Source organism: Lissotriton helveticus, chromosome 3_1 (genome assembly GCF_964261635.1).
Source record: "Lissotriton helveticus chromosome 3_1, aLisHel1.1, whole genome shotgun sequence".
Classification (NCBI taxonomy): domain Eukaryota; kingdom Metazoa; phylum Chordata; class Amphibia; order Caudata; family Salamandridae; genus Lissotriton; species Lissotriton helveticus.
This window is the reverse complement of record NC_136061.1, coordinates 54,078,245-54,096,653: the sequence shown is the minus strand read 5'-3', so window position 1 is coordinate 54,096,653 and position 18,409 is coordinate 54,078,245.

Here is an 18,409-nt window from a genome sequence, read left to right as displayed (position 1 = left end):
ACACAACAGAGACATCCTTTGCATAGATAAAAAGAAATGTGGCGTAATGACTAGAGCTGCTAAGCGGTAATTTTGGGTTTGAGCTTTGGGTCATGGTGTTGGCTTACTATTGCGCCATTGATGGGCTAATTGATACGTATAATAGGTAACAGCTGAAGGTATTTAAATATACTGACAGATGCAAAATTCCCTACAAATGTATTCAGAAAAACAAAGGTTTAAAATACTTCACAGGGCATACTTAATGCCTCCGTGACTGCATAGAATGCATGCTGCAGTGACAGGCAATTGTCGGTGATGCAGCGGAGGGGATGCAGACCTCTTATGTTCACAACCTGCACCAGAATTAGCTAAATTCTGGATTTTGAAAATGGCATGTGTAGCAAAACGTGTGTATATGGGAAAAATGTGTTTCTAGTTTTTGCAATGCGAAAGCATGGAGTAATAATGAAGGTACGCTGTGGGCAAAGTAGTTGTCAGGGAATGCGAAGAACCGTAGTAATAGTAATTTGGCGAGTAGGTAAATGAAAGCTGGGCATGCGATGCTAGTAGATTGTTGTCAGGCGAAATATGTGGTAAGAATAGGGAAGTGAAAGTGCGAGAGTTTCTGAAAGTTGAGTTTGGGAAATGATGTAGTGATAATGGCATGCTAAAACGTAAGTGGTATATGTAGTATGGAAGGCATGTTTCTGTAAACAAAGTAGCTGGGTTATTCTTTTCCTAATATTCGTTAGTTTTTCCCCTTTCCTTCCCTTTCTTTTATTATTGTGGTACCTTACATAATGGTTGCTGCGAGCATGTCACAACCAGCCCCATTTTTTAATGAATTTGGGGAACCTAGCGTCCCCTAGGAAGATTGGGAGAAGGTATTTGAATCCTATCTGGTGGCCATTGGGGGGGGGAAGTTCAGTGCTTTTAGAAAACAGCATATACTGTTGCACAATTTAGGTCCTACTGGAAGGAAGGTGTTTGAGTCGCTCCCTGAACCAGAGATAGAAGAAGATAATGAGGATGTGTACAATACCATGTTAATAACATGACGCATTCACTTTGGGGACAAGGTGAATGTAGTGTTAGAAAGACAAAAATTCCTCAGTCGTTCACAAGGTAAACAAGAAAGTGTATCTACATATGTTGCGGTTCTTAGGGGCCTCAATAAATTATGTGATTTCCAGGATTTAAATGATTAGTTGATCAGGGACCAGTTAGTACGCTATACTAATAACAAAGAGATTCAAAAGAAGTTGCTGCAAAAACAACCAGATCTTCAAGAAGCAGTTAAAATAGCAAAATCTATTGAACACACGGAGATCTGTGTTAAAGAGATAATCTCCTCGGATTATAAGGAAAGAATAGCAGAAATATCTAACACAGAGGAAGAACCCGATGTCTGCAAGATCAAAAATGAGTCACCTAAACCTAAGAAGGACAATGGGCATAATCAAGCAGGAGACTCAGAATTTCCTACGTTAAAATGTTATTGTAGTGGAAGCAACAATCATTTGGCCAACGATCCTAATTCTCAAGCAAGATCTGCTTGGTTCAGGAAGTGTAATAAGAGCGGTCACCTATCAAGGGTTTGTGGATGCTTTCTGAGGAGAATGGGAAGCAACAAACCCAGTGAGGATAAAGCCCAAGTCAAAAAGATAATCCTACAGATCAATGAAGTGGGGGCTAATAATATACAAATTTATCCAGAGTGCGATGTCTACATTAATGGGAAAAATTTCAAAATGTTTGCAGACTCCTGTTCCCCATTCACCTTAGTAAATTTCTCAGATTTTAAAACCATGTTGGGCCAAGATAGAAATAAACTCTGTAAGGCAGACATAGCCCCAAGTGGTTACAATAGGGACCACATACCCATGAAGGGAATGTTCAAGTCTATCATTTCTTTTAAATATCATACAGCCAGTTGATTGTTCAGAGTGGGTGTCCCCCATTGTTATTGCTAAAAAGAGCCATAGCCAAGACATCAGGATGTGCATCGATCTACAGGACTTAAAAAACAGTATTCTAGTAGAAAGACATCCTTTACCCCGCATCCATGAGATGCTAAGCACGATGGGGGAGGCTACACATTTCAGTGTCCTGGATCTCTCCATGGCGTACCACTAGGTGGAGCTACACCCAGACTCGAGAAGGCTCACTGCGTTCACTACACCCTTAGGAACATTCATGTTCTGTCGTATGCCGTTCGGGTTAGCCTCGGCGACAGCTGTATTTCAGAAAATAATGCAGCGCGTCCTGAAGGGAGTGCCCAAAACCCTGTGCTTCCAGGATGACGTTCTTATATATGGAGCCAACATCGAGGAACATGACAACATATTAAGATGTAGTGTAGTTCCTATTATCCCAATAGGCTCTGCGCATTGGAATAATATCTTCAATAGTATAGACGTAGGACAGAGGTTAACTAGGTCTTCTACTGACGATATTAGACTTAAGTTTTGTGTGCCAGCTTGCTCAGAGTTCACTAGAAACTTTCTCGAATAGGCGAGGAGGAGTTTAACCTCCCTGGATAGATAAGAAGGGATTTAGTTTCTGACAACCATAGAACATGACAACTTTGCTCTCCCTGATCAAGAGTATATCTCTAGAGTCGTGTGAAAACAAAAGACAGCTATTTTACACAGTCAATACGTGCATACTTAGTTTCACCAGATTGTAGAGAAAAGAAGAGAAGGGCGTTTTCAATAAAAGGTGTTATTAATTGATCAGTCTCTTTCCTCATACAAGAGAAATGAATCGCTACAATTGTAATACTTATAGTTAAGTAAAGTGCATACAGTAAAAGCAGGATTATAAAAATAATACTGTAAAAGCATTGATATGGTTTCTTAGCCATATGATACTTTAAAATGGACAAAAGATATACATACATATATACATTGACTAATCGTACTCAACTGGTGCTTCTAACTATGCCTACCCCGGTGTACCTGACCTAAGCCTAATACATGGGAGGGAGTAAGTAAGTAGCAGTTTAAGTTAAGTTTGTTTTGCCAAGAATCTGACTCAAGAATTCTCTGTAAGGGGTTAGTCAGTTCAGTACCTGGGATTTAGAAGGCAGGAGGGCTGGTATCTCTTTCTCAGGACTCGGTATCCCAGTTACCCGCGAGGGCAAGCTGGAAACGCTGGAGGCTGGATTCCTCGGCAAGAGAAAAGGCAGCGTTTTCCTCAGCGCGTCAAAAGGGGAGGGGCAGCGTCCGTGGGCTCTCTGCATAAGCTGGGCTCTCCGGCAAGTAGTCGCTGCTCCAAGCTCATCACCACCGTGTCTTTACTTAGGGTAGCGTCGGTATATTTATACCTGAAAGGTGCCGGGTTTGACGTAAGGATGGACATAAGACGTCAATAAGGATGTCATTAAGAACTGGTCGTTCTTACATTCTTTACAGGAGTTCTCGAACGAAATCAAAACAATAGCAGCGGGGATTTCCCAGGTTTGCTGGAGGCTTGGTTTGTTTAGAGAACTCGGTGTGCTTTCTAGGGGGCTGGAGGAATAGTGCTTGCTCAATGTGACAGCATGCGCTATGACTAACTTATGAAACGGGTTTCTGTGCCGTTGTATGGATATTAGTGATTTATAACCGGACAAGGGTCAGAAATAGGAGTATCGATACAGGTCCCTAGATAAACATACTACACCCACTCCACGAATTCATGTCCATATTTACTAACCTAAGCAATAGTAAACATAACTAATAGTGCATGTGTATACCGAACCACCCCAAAATACATTTTTTGCATTTCAAAAATGGCATATGCGAAATACACGAAAATGAGTATAGGTACTGTATGCATTCAAGCAGTGTAATCATTCAAAAGAGATGCACATATATATCAGCATGAATGATTTGCGAAATTACACATGAAATGGCTCTTAATACAGAAGAAAAAGTGCGAGACCACTTCATCACATATAAATACAATTACTTGTAAATAAGCTAGAGGTTGAGGTAATGTAATGTCTCTAGAGTTCCTAAAAATAGAAGCTCTGTTCTCTAAGAATAGTTTTCTTTAAGCAGAAGATAAGTGCCAAAAGGTAAATATTTTGGATTTGGGAAAAAGTTTTCGTTTTCAGAGGAAGAAGGAAAAAAGTTCTCAGTAGCTTTGTTTTTAAAGCTGAAGGCCAAATTCAGAGTTCAGGGAACGCTGTGTGCACGTTTGCTTAAAGTCACTCTCTCTGTTCTGGTGAAAACATCATTTCAGACAGACTCTCAAAAAAACAGTCTACTGCCTCAGGTGAAAGTTTGACCAAGTTGGAAGATGTCGCTATCATGCAGTCGTGCGCATGTTCGCTTTCAGTGATGTTTTGATCAGCATTGCTTACAGAAGGTCGTACCTGGTTGATGCTGCTCTCATCCTGTACTTCACTACCCTTCAATCGTAGTGGTGAAGTCTCCACGAATGCCGTCATCAGGATAGGTAGCCGCTGGGGACAGCACAATGCATGAGCCTTTACTGGACCCAACAAAGTATCTGCATCCAATGGTACTTCTGATTGTAGTGTAAGACAGGTGTCCAACACGCATTCTTCACCACATAGCATGCATCTCAATACAGGTAAGACACAATCCTGCCATATGGGTCTGAACGAAAGAAACCAGGTCATATTCAGATCTCTTAGCTGGGCTAATCCAAGGACTTTAGTTATGCGGTCCCGATAGCGTATAGCTAGGATCGTTTCTTCCATTGTTGCTGGAGTCTTGTCTGTGACATGGCTTGCCATAACGAAGCAAGAGTAGCAAAAATAGGATGCCTGCTACGAGTCCCAACAGGAGTGGAAGTCCGCCAAAGATGGAATGGACAAAATTGGGAAATATACCCAGGACTGCTTTGAATGGTGTTAACAGTCCCTAAAAAACTGTCTTAAACACACTCGCGATACCATTTGTATCAGAAATGTTTAAGATTTCGTTTAGCATTTCTGCGAAGTGTAGGGGGCAATTTGTTGATAACAATGCATGTATCTCTCCCGTTGTCCTTGCAACTTGGAGATCATATGTTTCTTTTGATGACGTCAAGTGAACTGGCGTCTGTAGGAGCACAGTCTTCATTCTGCTTAAAGTATCAATTCGAATAGAAGAGATATTCAAACTGGGCCAAATTTTTCCCTCCCTGTCTGGAGTGACGTTTGGAAACAATACTCGCTCACAACAAGTGACCATGGAGCTCACGCTTACTAGATAAGGTTTTCCTGGCAGCAAGCCACAACATCTGTGATCCACAATTAGAATGTAGCTCCCGTTAGAAAGCCGTCTAAAGAATGGCTCTATTCGAGCTGCAGGTGTACCGAGCTGGTGACATGAAAGGTTATTTGAAGTCCCTTCACAGGCCCCATGTAAACTTATATCCTGACACAGAAGTATACCACTTAGTGATTTTTCACAATTATTACCACTAAGAAATACACTCTGTCCTGTATTACTATAACATGTGTGTGTATAAGGTAAGTTCCATGTTGACTTAATGTATCCTTTACCCAACCTTTCATACTGGCCTGCCTGTATATATTTTTGGCAGTATCGAAATTGGAAAGTCGTTATCGGAATAGTTATGATTCTATGTATTATCCATTCAATGACAGGTCGTTCTGACATTGTCAATGGTAATCTCTCAAGTTTTTCAATGCTCAGAATTGTATACTCTGCACCCTTTTGTGCCAAGCTGATTTGTGTATCAGTAAGGTTAAAGATAGTGAATAATGACGTTGTGTTGATTAAACGCCAAGGCACGTAGCCTGAATGCAGATTTTTTAACGTCCAGCCAAGCTGTACAATAGAACGCAATTGGGACTGACCGTGTTGCAACATCAGTAAGTCTTGCTCTATTATATCGATTGCAGATGATACAATACTGTCCAGTGAATATATTCTGGAAGACAGAGTCATTAACCCATTGTCCACAACAGAAAGGGATTTTTCCAAATTAACACGGTCAATTTCCCGTATTTTCTCTGCTGTTTCAACTTGAGTTTCTTTCCAAGCTTCGTTGTAAGCTGCATATATAGAGGCCGCTATGAAACGTTTTTGTCCCATAATGAAATCACGTAAGTCAGCACCTTCTTTAAGTAAAGTCAAGTGTTGCTTAATTTCAACCAGTGTGGATGTTTGTAGCCATTCGAGGCAGAGTTTACCTACACTGTATGTTGTTATAATCCCTGGATGTTTTCTCTGGGAGTATCTAGGGTCTGGCCTGGTCAATTTGAACCCCTGTATTTTGTTCAGGAATCTATCTTGACAGTTATTTGTGTCTGTGGGCCAGATTAACCATTTTTTCCAATCAGGATGTGTTCTGTTTTGGTTTAAAATATGGGATACGTCTATCTCAACATCTTCAGTGTGATTACTGTCTGGTGTTGGTTTCGGAATAGACAGTTTGTTCAAGTCTTTAATTTTGGCTAGGCCAAGACAGGTAGTCTGTTGAATTGTATCATTCAAAAATATAATTTGTTCTGGGATCATGCAGGCTCTAAATAATGATTCTATACCTTGCACTTGCCAATCTTTTGTACCCCAGATTGTTTTCGTTTCAATATTATTGTTCCAGAAATCAAAACCGAATGTTTTCATTATTTCAAAAAATGTCTCTGAATAGATTAACTTTGTGTTCGTAAGCATGGTTTTCATTCCTGTTTTATTTAACATTCTAAAATAAAATGTTTCTGCATTACTTGTGTTAAACCCTGAGAAGTATGAAAATTTATCATAAAATGTTTTTGAACTGCCTTTTGGTGGAGTTGCACAATGTTCCCATTGATTAAAATTAAAAACATTTCTAGGTTGAGCAGATTTATGCAGATAATGGTTACCATAGTGGTTGTAACAATACATCTGGTCATAATTAGATGAACCTTGCAAATAATCATGTTCTGTAAATTTAGCTGACATCACTAGGTCTGACATCATATCATTAATACTTTCAAAGACCCAATCATCAGAGAATGTGCTCGGTTTTACAAAGTCACTTAATGAAACCTTAAATTGATGAGGATACTTCAAGAGCTCGACTGGGCCATAGATTTCGTAATCAGTTTTGTCCCATGCTACCCCACCGGGTATAGGATTGGCTGTGAAGTTTACTGAAGAAAGTTCTCTTTTCTCGATGTGTGAAGACTTGTGTGGTTTCAGGACCAAGTTGATTTTCTGACTTGCTGTGTCCATTGTAACATATTTTCCCTCAATAAAATGTCCCAAGCATATTACCATGATGAGCCAAAGTATGAGGACTAATGTACCTTGTGCCACCCAAAATTCAATCCATGGAGAAATCAGATAGGTTTCTTGTAGTTGATGAATGAGTTCCTTTGCTTTGTCTTTAAAAGTTTTTGATGTTGTTGGCTGTTCCTCAGGTTCACTTGGATCCTCAGAAAAATCATCGAAGTTGATGAAGTAGCCTGATGCTGTTCTGTCAATTGTCTCAATTGCTTCTGGATTCCTTTTTGCTTTTGGAATTTGCTTTGTTTCATTAGCATAGTCAGTGGTTACATCATTGTAAATTGGTGTTCCTTGATGTAAGGTTTGGATTTGGGTTTCAAGAGGTTTAAGTTCCATGGCTTTATTGCATAGTCCTTGTTGATTCACTGTAGGTTTATCAAAAGTGATTAGTCTCTCAGTTTGAACCTCTGTGTTTGTAGCAAACTTTGGTGTTCTACTACTTCTTGGGAGTCCACTTGGCCTACTACTTATTAGCGGCCACATGATTGTGGTTTAACCAGGTCGATGGATACAACTCGGTTCTCCTTTTTACCAGCAAGGGGCGGTAATACTACTGATCTTGTCCCGTTGATAGCCAAGACAGGTACTGCTTTTCTGTAAGAAGGCCCAAATTCCTTCTTTACCGCGATCTTCTCTCTGACCAGATCCCCGATTTTTGGAATCCAGACAGGCCTTGCTGGGACAGGTGGTTTCTCTTCAGTGGTTGCTGGCTGTTGTTTCAACTTTATGTTGCTCAGGTCTTTTCTTTTTTCGTTTAAGTCCTGTAAAATAGCCAAACGATCTTTGATATCAAAGCATTTTTCTTTAACCACTGAAGTTTGACTATCGAGGTCCTGGATCAACATTCTAGTCCCAAACAATAGTTCGTACGGACTGAGACCTCTCAGAGAATTTCTTGGCAGATTATTAAGACTACGTTGGACACTTATTAAATGTTTGACCCACCCAGCTCCCGAACCTAATACCTTTGCCATTATAGATTGCTTTATGCCTTGGTTTTTTCTTTACACCATCCCGTTTCCCTCAGGAAGGAAGTGAGAAGAGTCCCGCAATGCAATGCCCATGCTGGCCATGCCCCCCCTATAAGCTCGAGAGCTAAAGGCAAGACATTGGTCAGAATGTAGCATGCTCCTAGCGTATATGCCATTATAGACTCGCAAATCTTTTCATAACAGTTCAGACGTCAGCCTAGAGCTGGGGTCTACATTATAAGTGAAAATAGTCTCTACATGTTAATATGACGCATTATTCATACTGTTTTTTTTTTTATTTTTTATTTATATTTATTGTTTAATCCAATCTGGAGCGAAACGCCATGGTAATATACCGTCTCGGTCGCCACTGCGATCTCTGTTGCAGTCTGGGCAGTTTTTTGCAAATATGTGATGTTCCAGGCTCATTCCTGGCCACCAGTATATTGATTGTAATTCTTCCAGAGAATCCTTAAGCTTAAGGTGTCTAAAACCCTCACCCATATGTGCGTCTGCTATTAACAAGACTCTCCTGTTCGTGTTTGGAATTACTCTATCCCCCACTCCAGGGATTTGAGCAAAAGGAACGGAGTTTGCATCGATTATGTATGTATAATTGAGTGGATAGTTGATGGGTAGCGCTGAGCAGTCACCTTTTCATGAAGTTTTCACCGCCAGCATTGTTTCCCCGTCAATGTATTTTTCTGAACGCTTTTTTGTAGCTACGGAAGCCGATTTAGTTGCTTCCGTTGTGGCTGTCTCAGCCAATGAATTCCCTGCAGCGTGAATGCCATCACGCTGATGACTCAGTGAGTGTATCACGTGATTCTTTGGTAGTTCTTTCTGTAAAAGAACTACTTGTTCCCAAAGCGATTTTTGCTTGATTGTAGCACCTGTGTCATCTTTGTAACCGTTTTGAATCCATTTCTGTAAATCGTTATTGTATGATTTGACGCAGTAATACGAATCGCACACTATTAGTGTCGGGAATTCGCGATCGGCATTATCTAGCTCCATTTTTAACGCTATTATTTCAGTTTATTGTTCTGAATTATTTTCTACCGAGTGTGATTTTGTTACCAGAGGTCTCAATTTACCTCCACGCCATACGTTTTTTACAATCTCGCATGTGGCGTTATAGGCTAGTTTTCCCCAAACTGAGGGTTGAGCATGTCCGTCTGTATATATTACACAGGCGTATTGTCGTATGGGCAGAATGTCGGTTGGCAGAGGGTATTCTCTTTCATATTCTAGATTTTTTAATTTTTTCATTTCCGGATCAACATAGTATTTCACTTTGTCTGTAGCAAGAGAATTTTCCCATTGTATCCATTTTGGATTTAATGCCATAGTAGGTAAATTACATGGGCTTGTTAATGCCTCAAAAGCTGATTCTGCTGTTCTGACTGTAATACGTCTGCCGTCAGCTTGGTCTTTTTCTCTTGCTACAGCTGTTTGAACTGCATGAACAATGTTTTCCTTAATGCTGAACGTTTTTTCAGCTTCTGTGTACAAATGAGATTTGTATGCTATTGGTACCGTTTCTCCCTCATTAGAGGTTAGGTATGTGAATCCGCATCTTCCTGGGATGACTCAGATTACAAGGTTGCGTGTGTTATCGCGCGTTTGCAGTTTTGTTTTAACTAACATGTCTGTTTGTAAAGATCTCAAAATTTCTGTGTGTTTTTGAGTCCAATTGATTCCTTTAAAATCTGGTTTTATTAGGTTATAGAGAGGTTTAACTCTCTCTGCATAATTTAGAATGTAAGTTCTTCCGAAATTCAGGAAACCTAGAATTGATTGTAAGTTTTTCAGCGTTCTTGGTGCTTGGATTACAGCACATTTCTCTAGGAAATTGTCAGCCAGGCTTTTGCCTTCACTTGATAATTCATATACTAAAAACAGGACAGTTAGATGGGCAATTCTTGACTTTTTGAAGTTGAATTTGTAACCCTCTGCTGCAAACCCAAGTATTATGGCGTTCACTCTTTTCAAGTGAGTATCCAAGTCATCATCTGTTAGATAGATGTCATCGACATAAGATAATGCCTCATCATCATATATTTGTAGTAACTCTGTTACTCTCGCTGAGAATAATCCTGGGCTGTTCTTGAACCCCTGTGGCAAACGACAGAATTTTTCTGCGAGCCATTTATGGAGAAAGCCGTCAAATATCTGCTTTCAGGTGCTATATTTAGACAAAAGAATCCATTAGAGATGTCTAATGTTGTTTTGTATTTTTTGCGCACTATGCTATTCATTAGTGCTGCACTGCGTGAGTTTTGTACTGCAAAAGTTTTGCAACATGAGTTTAGGTGTCTGTAGTCCAAAACTAGACGATATGAATCATCTGGTTTGGAGACAGGAAACAAAGGATTGTTCATTTGTGAGGTGCAAGTTTCAATCACCCCCTGGTATTCAAGTTGATCTAAGATCTCCCTGACCTGTTTTTTAGCTTCTTGCTTAATTGGGTACTGCCTCTGTGCAGTTGGTTAAGATTGTAACTGGATTTTGTGAGGAGGAGAGTCCTCATCCCATCCCACATGGTTTTTATATAATGCAGGAGCTTGGGCTACTGCCCACTTTCTTGCAAGTGTATATTTTTTATGAATTGGAATATGATTTGAGAAGGCAGGCATAATCATTTCTTCAAATAATCAAGAGGGAGGGATCACTTGTCCTGCGTGAACCAGGGTATGCAGGAGATCGAACAACGGTGTCTCCAGAATTAAACCCTCATGCACGTGTAGGGTAGCGTGGTAAGCGGTATATCTTGATTCTCCGCTCTTCTGACACGTGTGTGCATAATCATCGGGTTTTTCGGTATGCAGCCTCCACCAGGAGGATCTTACCCTCGGTAAAAACAGTAGTGACCCAGTGATGTGGAGGGAGTGTAGGACAATAAAAATCCCCCGGAGACCCAGTAAACGGACTTTTATTAAATCTGGGTTCGGGTGGATCCCATTAGGGGAATGCTCCAATCATGTGCGCTCTGTTGAAAAAGTTAAGTTTTCAGGACGCACTAGCATTCAAAATAATTTAAAATGGCCAACATGTTTCAGCCCTCTATGCCGTGAATCGGACTTTAGGGCTTTCTTCAGGACCCGTGGTGAAAGGTGATAGTGATGCTAGACTATTACATTTATAGCAAGCAGGTGTGTAGAAAAAGGGAAATTCTCAACCTGTTTCTTGGTTCTCGAGGTCACGATGTACCTATAGTTCAGACATAATGATAAGAGACATACACAGACATACACAAATACACAAAAAAGGGTAAGGGAGACACATAATGTAGTGAATTCACTACTAGTCAATGCAGATTGTTGCAACTTAAAATAGCAATACTTCGTAACCCCCAGTAATTGGCAGTGTCAACTCTCTCTTTCTCCAACAGGCTAATGCATGCAAAAAGTGGTTCATAGACAATGAATCATATTTATATGCAAATTTGTAGGGTCTGGAAAACCCCACCACTCAGAAGACTATCGTGATAAGTCATAAGTGGTAATTGTTTGTCATGTGGCATGCAGTCAATGCTCATTCATAAGTGCAATTTCTAATATCTTTAGCATGAAATCGATTGCCCCGCGTAGTGAAAATCTTTCATACCGCCGTGCTCTGTGCGTCAAATTCATACCTGGAATAAACAATAGTTACACCTCCTTCCGTTGTAACTGGGGCATATATACTTATATGCAAATGCTGTGACAGTAAGATAATACCTGTCCACTAGAATGACTATGGTGGTGAATCAAGATATGTGGCCATTGTTGTTCAAACATCACATGCAAGATAACTCATTCGTGAAAAATATATCTAGTTTGTTACTATGTTGGGGCTAATAATGGTTGCTTCACGTGGTGAGGGAAACAATCATGCCGATGTGCTCTGTGCGCCCTACGCGCCAAAATCATACCTGAGATATATATTAGTTACACCTCCTTCGGGTGTGGCAAGGGCTTCGAGGGGGCTAAACAGAAGGAATAACGCACTGTTAGCGTGAGGCCGGGCTCAGTATACTTGCGGTTTTGGTTGCAGAAGGGTCTCGTGGAAATACCTAACGCTCCTGTCCTCGCGCTTCGCGTTGCGCTTCTGCTGCCTCTTGCGACCCGGAAGTAACAGTGCTGAGCTTCCGGGTCGGTATTTCTGCTGTTTTTATGAAAATAGAAAGGGGACTTCGTCGTCCTGCGTGTTTACAATGTTGTGACTCTGAGAATCTTGTTCTTCATGCCGCTTTGTTTTAATGCAAAGTTACTGATCCAAAATAGGATATTGGGAAAAATCTTTGAAATATCAATACAAAAAGAGGATTTTTTTAAAAAGAGGATTTTTTTAAAAAAAGGCTAAGTAATTTAGAAATTATATCTTTCAAATCGGGGTAGTCAATTGATTGGTGAATTAGGTAGTGAAAGGGTGCCGAATTCATCTTAGATGTTCCTCAAAATACAGCCTATGTTATTCGTATTGGAGAGATGGTTAATAGTGTTCTAAGTGGCGCTCTTCTTGGGGTCACGCAAATTATTTCAAAACTTGGAAAATGAAAAATGCGAAATGAACCGCTGGTCCAAATCATGGTGGTCAGTTGTACAGTTTTGACAAATTAGTGAATTTTTGTGGCGAGCAATTTCGTGCACAAATCATTTCTGGTATTTTTTACGCAGAGCAGTTTGGGGGTGTCTCTCATTCGGAATATGCTCACATTTGGTGCATAATTCATCTCTGATGTTTTTTTCTTCACAGTACGGCCTGGGGATATCTTACATTATGGAATATGCCTCATGGTAGGCAGTCTTATTTCAACACACTCAGCCACGGGATATTATCATTGAGCCCCCTGGTATCTGTCCCCAGACGGTGGACCCAACGTTGCTCTTTTTCAAAGAGGATTCTTTCTGCGTTGCTGTCCTTAGTATCCAGTGTTTCTAGGATGACCCAACTGAGGTCGTCCACTGTATGGTTTTTCTCCAAAAAATGACTAGCCATCTTGGTTGTGGTTTTTTTGCATTTAACATTGCTCTTGTGCTCAACGATCCTTTGTTTGGCTTTTCTGCAGGTCATGCCAATGTAGTGCAGTTGGCAGGGGCAGGTGATCATGTAAATTACATGGCTCGTGTTGCAGTTTGTGTGTCTGAGCATTCTCCATTTAAGATTTGGAAGTAGTTGTAACTCCTTTGTTGGTTGGGTCAATTTACACACTGAACAAGAACCGCAGGGATAGTGTCCAATAATGGGGGGGTTTCCCCACAAGTTGGATTGTTGTCCTCGTTTTGTTACAGGTGGTCTCGTGTGCACCAGGATGTCTTTTAGGTTCCTACAACGCCTGTTGGCGAATCTCGGTTTTGGCCAAGAAAGAGCGCCAGAGGTGAGGATCCTCCAATTCTTATTCACAATTTTCTTGACTTTGTCAGTTACTGGACTGTAGGTCGTGACACAGGTAGTGAGATCTTCAGGTTCTGTTTTTGGGAAGGTCTCAAGGAGGCCTTCTCTGTTCTGGTGCTGGGCTCTTTTTTTGCATTTATTTACCACTCGTCTTGGGTAGTCTCGATGTTGGAGTTTGGTGCAAAGATCTTCTGCTTGCGCCCGATATTCGGTGTTCTTGCTGCAGTTCCTCCGCAATCTGAGGAACTGGCTGTAGGGAAGATTTTCCCTCAGGGGGCGAGGATGAAAGCTCTTGAAGGAGAGGAGACTGTTCTTTGCTGTTTGTTTGAAAAAGGTGCGTGTTTGTAGATGCCCGTCTTCTGCATATATTGTAATGTCCAGGAAGTCTAGGCTTTTTCTATCTGCACTGTAAGTGAACTTCAGACAGTTGTCTTTTGTGTTCAGCCATGCGTGGAAGTCTTTTAGATCCTCCTCACTGCCTGCCCAGATTAGCAGGATGTCGTCAATATACCGCTTCCAAAGCAGTATATGACGGATATAAGGGTTTGTTTCTGTGTGTATATGAAGGCTCTCAAAGGTGCTTACATATAACCCGGCCACGCTCGGGGCAAAGGTGCTGCCCATCGATGTCCCATGGCGTTGTAGGTATAGTGTCTCTTTGTATAGAAAATGATTCTCTGTCAACGCCATGCGGCAACATTCCAAGACGAAGTGTCTAGGGGTTTTGTATATCCAGTCCTTATCAAAAAGAATTTGTTCAAGCATATCTAAGGTCTCTCGTTGTGGTAGACTTGTGTAGAGACTTTCCACATCAAGTCCTACAAGCATCATGGTGTCAGGTGAATATTCGACATCTTTGAGGAGGTTCAGAAGGTGTCGCGTATCTTTTAAGTAGGTGGGTGTACTCTGGACCAATGGTTTGAGATAATGATCAGCAAACTGTGAGAGAGGCTCTAAAACTGACCCAATGCCTGACACTATAGGTCGTCCCGGAGGTGGCATTCGGGCCTTATGAATTTTTGGCAATGAGTAGAAGTAAGGAATTTTAGGGTTCTTTGCTACTAGAAATTCAGCTTCTTTTTTGGAAAGCCAGTCATGAGCTTCTGCTTCTTCGATCATCATTTGTATTTCTCTCTGTAGCCTCGGGGTGGGATCGATGGATAGTTTTTTGTAGAATTTCTCATCTGAGAGGAGATCAAGACACTGCTTGTCATAACCTTCTGCAGACAAGAGTACTACCCCTCCTCCTTTATCGGCTGGTTTTATAATGATTTGGCCGTCGTTCTTTAATTCGTCCAACGCTGTCTGTTCAGCTCTCGTTACATTGTGAAACGGTTTCCGTTGGTCGGATGATAAATCATCTACTTCTCTCATGATGGCTTGCTCAAAGGTTGCGATTTCAATTGGAACTTGAGAGGGTAAAGGGCAGAAAGTGGACTTGTTCCTCAATGAGGTATCTCCCTCGGGGATGTACTTTGGTTGGTCCTTAAAAAAGGCTTTTAGTTTTAAGGTTCGGCAGAATTCTGCCAGTTCGCATTTTATTTTGAAGACGTCTGTTTTTGGGGTAGGGACGAATCCCAGACCTTTATTAAGGACATCCTCCTGTTCCTTGGTTAAGACCTTGTCGGTCAGATTTATGATGAGGGAACAGTGTTGGCTTTTGTCACACTCCTCGTTTGGACCTGTCGGGTCTGGTCCGACCAGGTTACACCTCGGTTCTTTCCTCGTTGTTGTGGTTGGCCCCTCCCTAAAAAAGGAACCCTGGGTGGAAAATGTTGTCCTTGTTGTTGGGGTCCTTGGTGATTCATGGGCGGGGGTCCCGCGAAGAATGGGTTCATCCAGCCTTGAAAATGTGGGTTGAAGGGTTGGAAAGGAATTCCTTGGTGGTCTACTTGGAAGAATGGAGGACGCCATGTGCTCCTGCCTCGTCGATTGTTCCTCCTGTTTTGTGGTCTTCCTCTATTGTAATTGGAAGAATCATCTCCACTCTGGTCTGATCCATCAACCGAGGACCCACTGGTTGACCCATAGTTTGATGTATTGTCATTGAATTTGTGGTCCTTATTACTATAAGGGTGGATGCGTTCAAGTGAAAACCTCTTCAGTTCTTTTGCTAATTTTTGTAGCTTGGTCTGCGTGAGATATTCTTGAGTGTCGTCCATTTCTTTATTGATCTCTTCAAGCCTTTTCTTATAGATGGTTACATTCACCGTATTGTTCAGTTTTGTTTCAAGGATTTGAATTTTAACGGTAAGTTCATCTGTTAGTCTTGATGCTGTCTTGATTATTAGGACTAAGTAGTCCCTTGTACACTTCCAGGATATGGCTGACCAGTCTTTTCTAAAGGCCAGGTCTTTCAGAAAGATACGTGGGGCATTAGTAACCCAGAGGCCTCTGGGAGCTGCATTTACCCTTAGGTATTCTGTCATGATAATGCCGTGGACGGCAGTTCTTACTTGTTCCTTTTTTATTTCGGTTAATTCATCCCAGTCTGTGGTGCTAGCTAGAGTCTGAGTGAGGTCACTGTCCAAGAAACGTGGAGGTTTTGCTAGTATGGCGTCGATCTCTTCGGTTGTGTAGCTTAATCCGAAGTTTTCAGCCATGGTTGGTTCGTGCCAAGGCAGTAGGCTCAATCTGGTAAGATTTACCGGAGAGTCTAGATCTTAGAATTCTCCCACAGCTGTGCGCTGCTTAGAATATGCTAATCAAATGGAGGGGGGAGAAGGAAAGTACTGATCCCTCAGTTTCCTTGGGTAATTACAAATAATCAAGAGGGAGGGATCACTTGTCCTGCGTGAACCAGGGTATGCAGGAGATCGAACAACGGTGTCTCCAGAATTAAACCCTCATGCACGTTTCTTGGACAGTGACCTCACTCAGACTCTAGCTAGCACCACAGACTGGGATGAATTAACCGAAATAAAAAAGGAACAAGTAAGAACTGCCGTCCACGGCATTATCATGACAGAATACCTAAGGGTAAATGCAGCTCCCAGAGGCCTCTGGGTTACTAATGCCCCACGTATCTTTCTGAAAGACCTGGCCTTTAGAAAAGACTGGTCGGCCATATCCTGGAAGTGTACAAGGGACTACTTAGTCCTAATAATCAAGACAGCATCAAGACTAACAGATGAACTTACCGTTAAAATTCAAATCCTTGAAACAAAACTGAACAATACGGTGAATGTAACCATCTATAAGAAAAGGCTTGAAGAGATCAATAAAGAAATGGACGACACTCAAGAATATCTCACGCAGACCAAGCTACAAAAATTAGCAAAAGAACTGAAGAGGTTTTCACTTGAACGCATCCACCCTTATAGTAATAAGGACCACAAATTCAATGACAATACATCAAACTATGGGTCAACCAGTGGGTCCTCGGTTGATGGATCAGACCAGAGTGGAGATGATTCTTCCAATTACAATAGAGGAAGACCACAAAACAGGAGGAACAATCGACGAGGCAGGAGCACATGGCGTCCTCCATTCTTCCAAGTAGACCACCAAGGAATTCCTTTCCAACCCTTCAACCCACATTTTCAAGGCTGGATGAACCCATTCTTCGCGGGACCCCCGCCCATGAATCACCAAGGACCCCAACAACAAGGACAAAATTTTCCACCCAGGGTTCCTTTTTTAGGGAGGGGCCAACCACAACAACGAGGAAAGAACCGAGGTGTAACCTGGTCGGACCAGACCCGACAGGTCCAAACGAGGAGTGTGACAAAAGCCAACACTGTTCCCTCATCATAAATCTGACCGACAAGGTCTTAACCAAGGAACAGGAGGATGTCCTTAATAAAGGTCTGGGATTCGTCCCTACCCCAAAAACAGACGTCTTCAAAATAAAATGCGAACTGGCAGAATTCTGCCGAACCTTAAAACTAAAAGCCTTTTTTAAGGACCAACCAAAGTACATCCCCGAGGGAGATACCTCATTGAGGAACAAGTCCACTTTCTGCCCTTTACCCTCTCAAGTTCCAATTGAAATCGCAACCTTTGAGCAAGCCATCATGAGAGAAGTAGATGATTTATCATCCGACCAACGGAAACCGTTTCACAATGTAACGAGAGCTGAACAGACAGCGTTGGACGAATTAAAGAACGACGGCCAAATCATTATAAAACCAGCCGATAAAGGAGGAGGGGTAGTACTCTTGTCTGCAGAAGGTTATGACAAGCAGTGTCTTGATCTCCTCTCAGATGAGAAATTCTACAAAAAACTATCCATCGATCCCACCCCGAGGCTACAGAGAGAAATACAAATGATGATCGAAGAAGCAGAAGCTCATGACTGGCTTTCCAAAAAAGAAGCTGAATTTCTAGTAGCAAAGAACCCTAAAATTCCTTACTTCTACTCATTGCCAAAAATTCATAAGGCCCGAATGCCACCTCCGGGACGACCTATAGTGTCAGGCATTGGGTCAGTTTTAGAGCCTCTCTCACAGTTTGCTGATCATTATCTCAAACCATTGGTCCAGAGTACACCCACCTACTTAAAAGATACGCGACACCTTCTGAACCTCCTCAAAGATGTCGAATATTCACCTGACACCATGATGCTTGTAGGACTTGATGTGGAAAGTCTCTACACAAGTCTACCACAACGAGAGACCTTAGATATGCTTGAACAAATTCTTTTTGATAAGGACTGGATATACAAAACCCCTAGACACTTCGTCTTGGAATGTTGCCGCATGGCATTGACAGAGAATCATTTTCTATACAAAGAGACACTATACCTACAACGCCATGGGACATCGATGGGCAGCACCTTTGCCCCGAGCGTGGCCGGGTTATATGTAAGCACCTTTGAGAGCCTTCATATACACACAG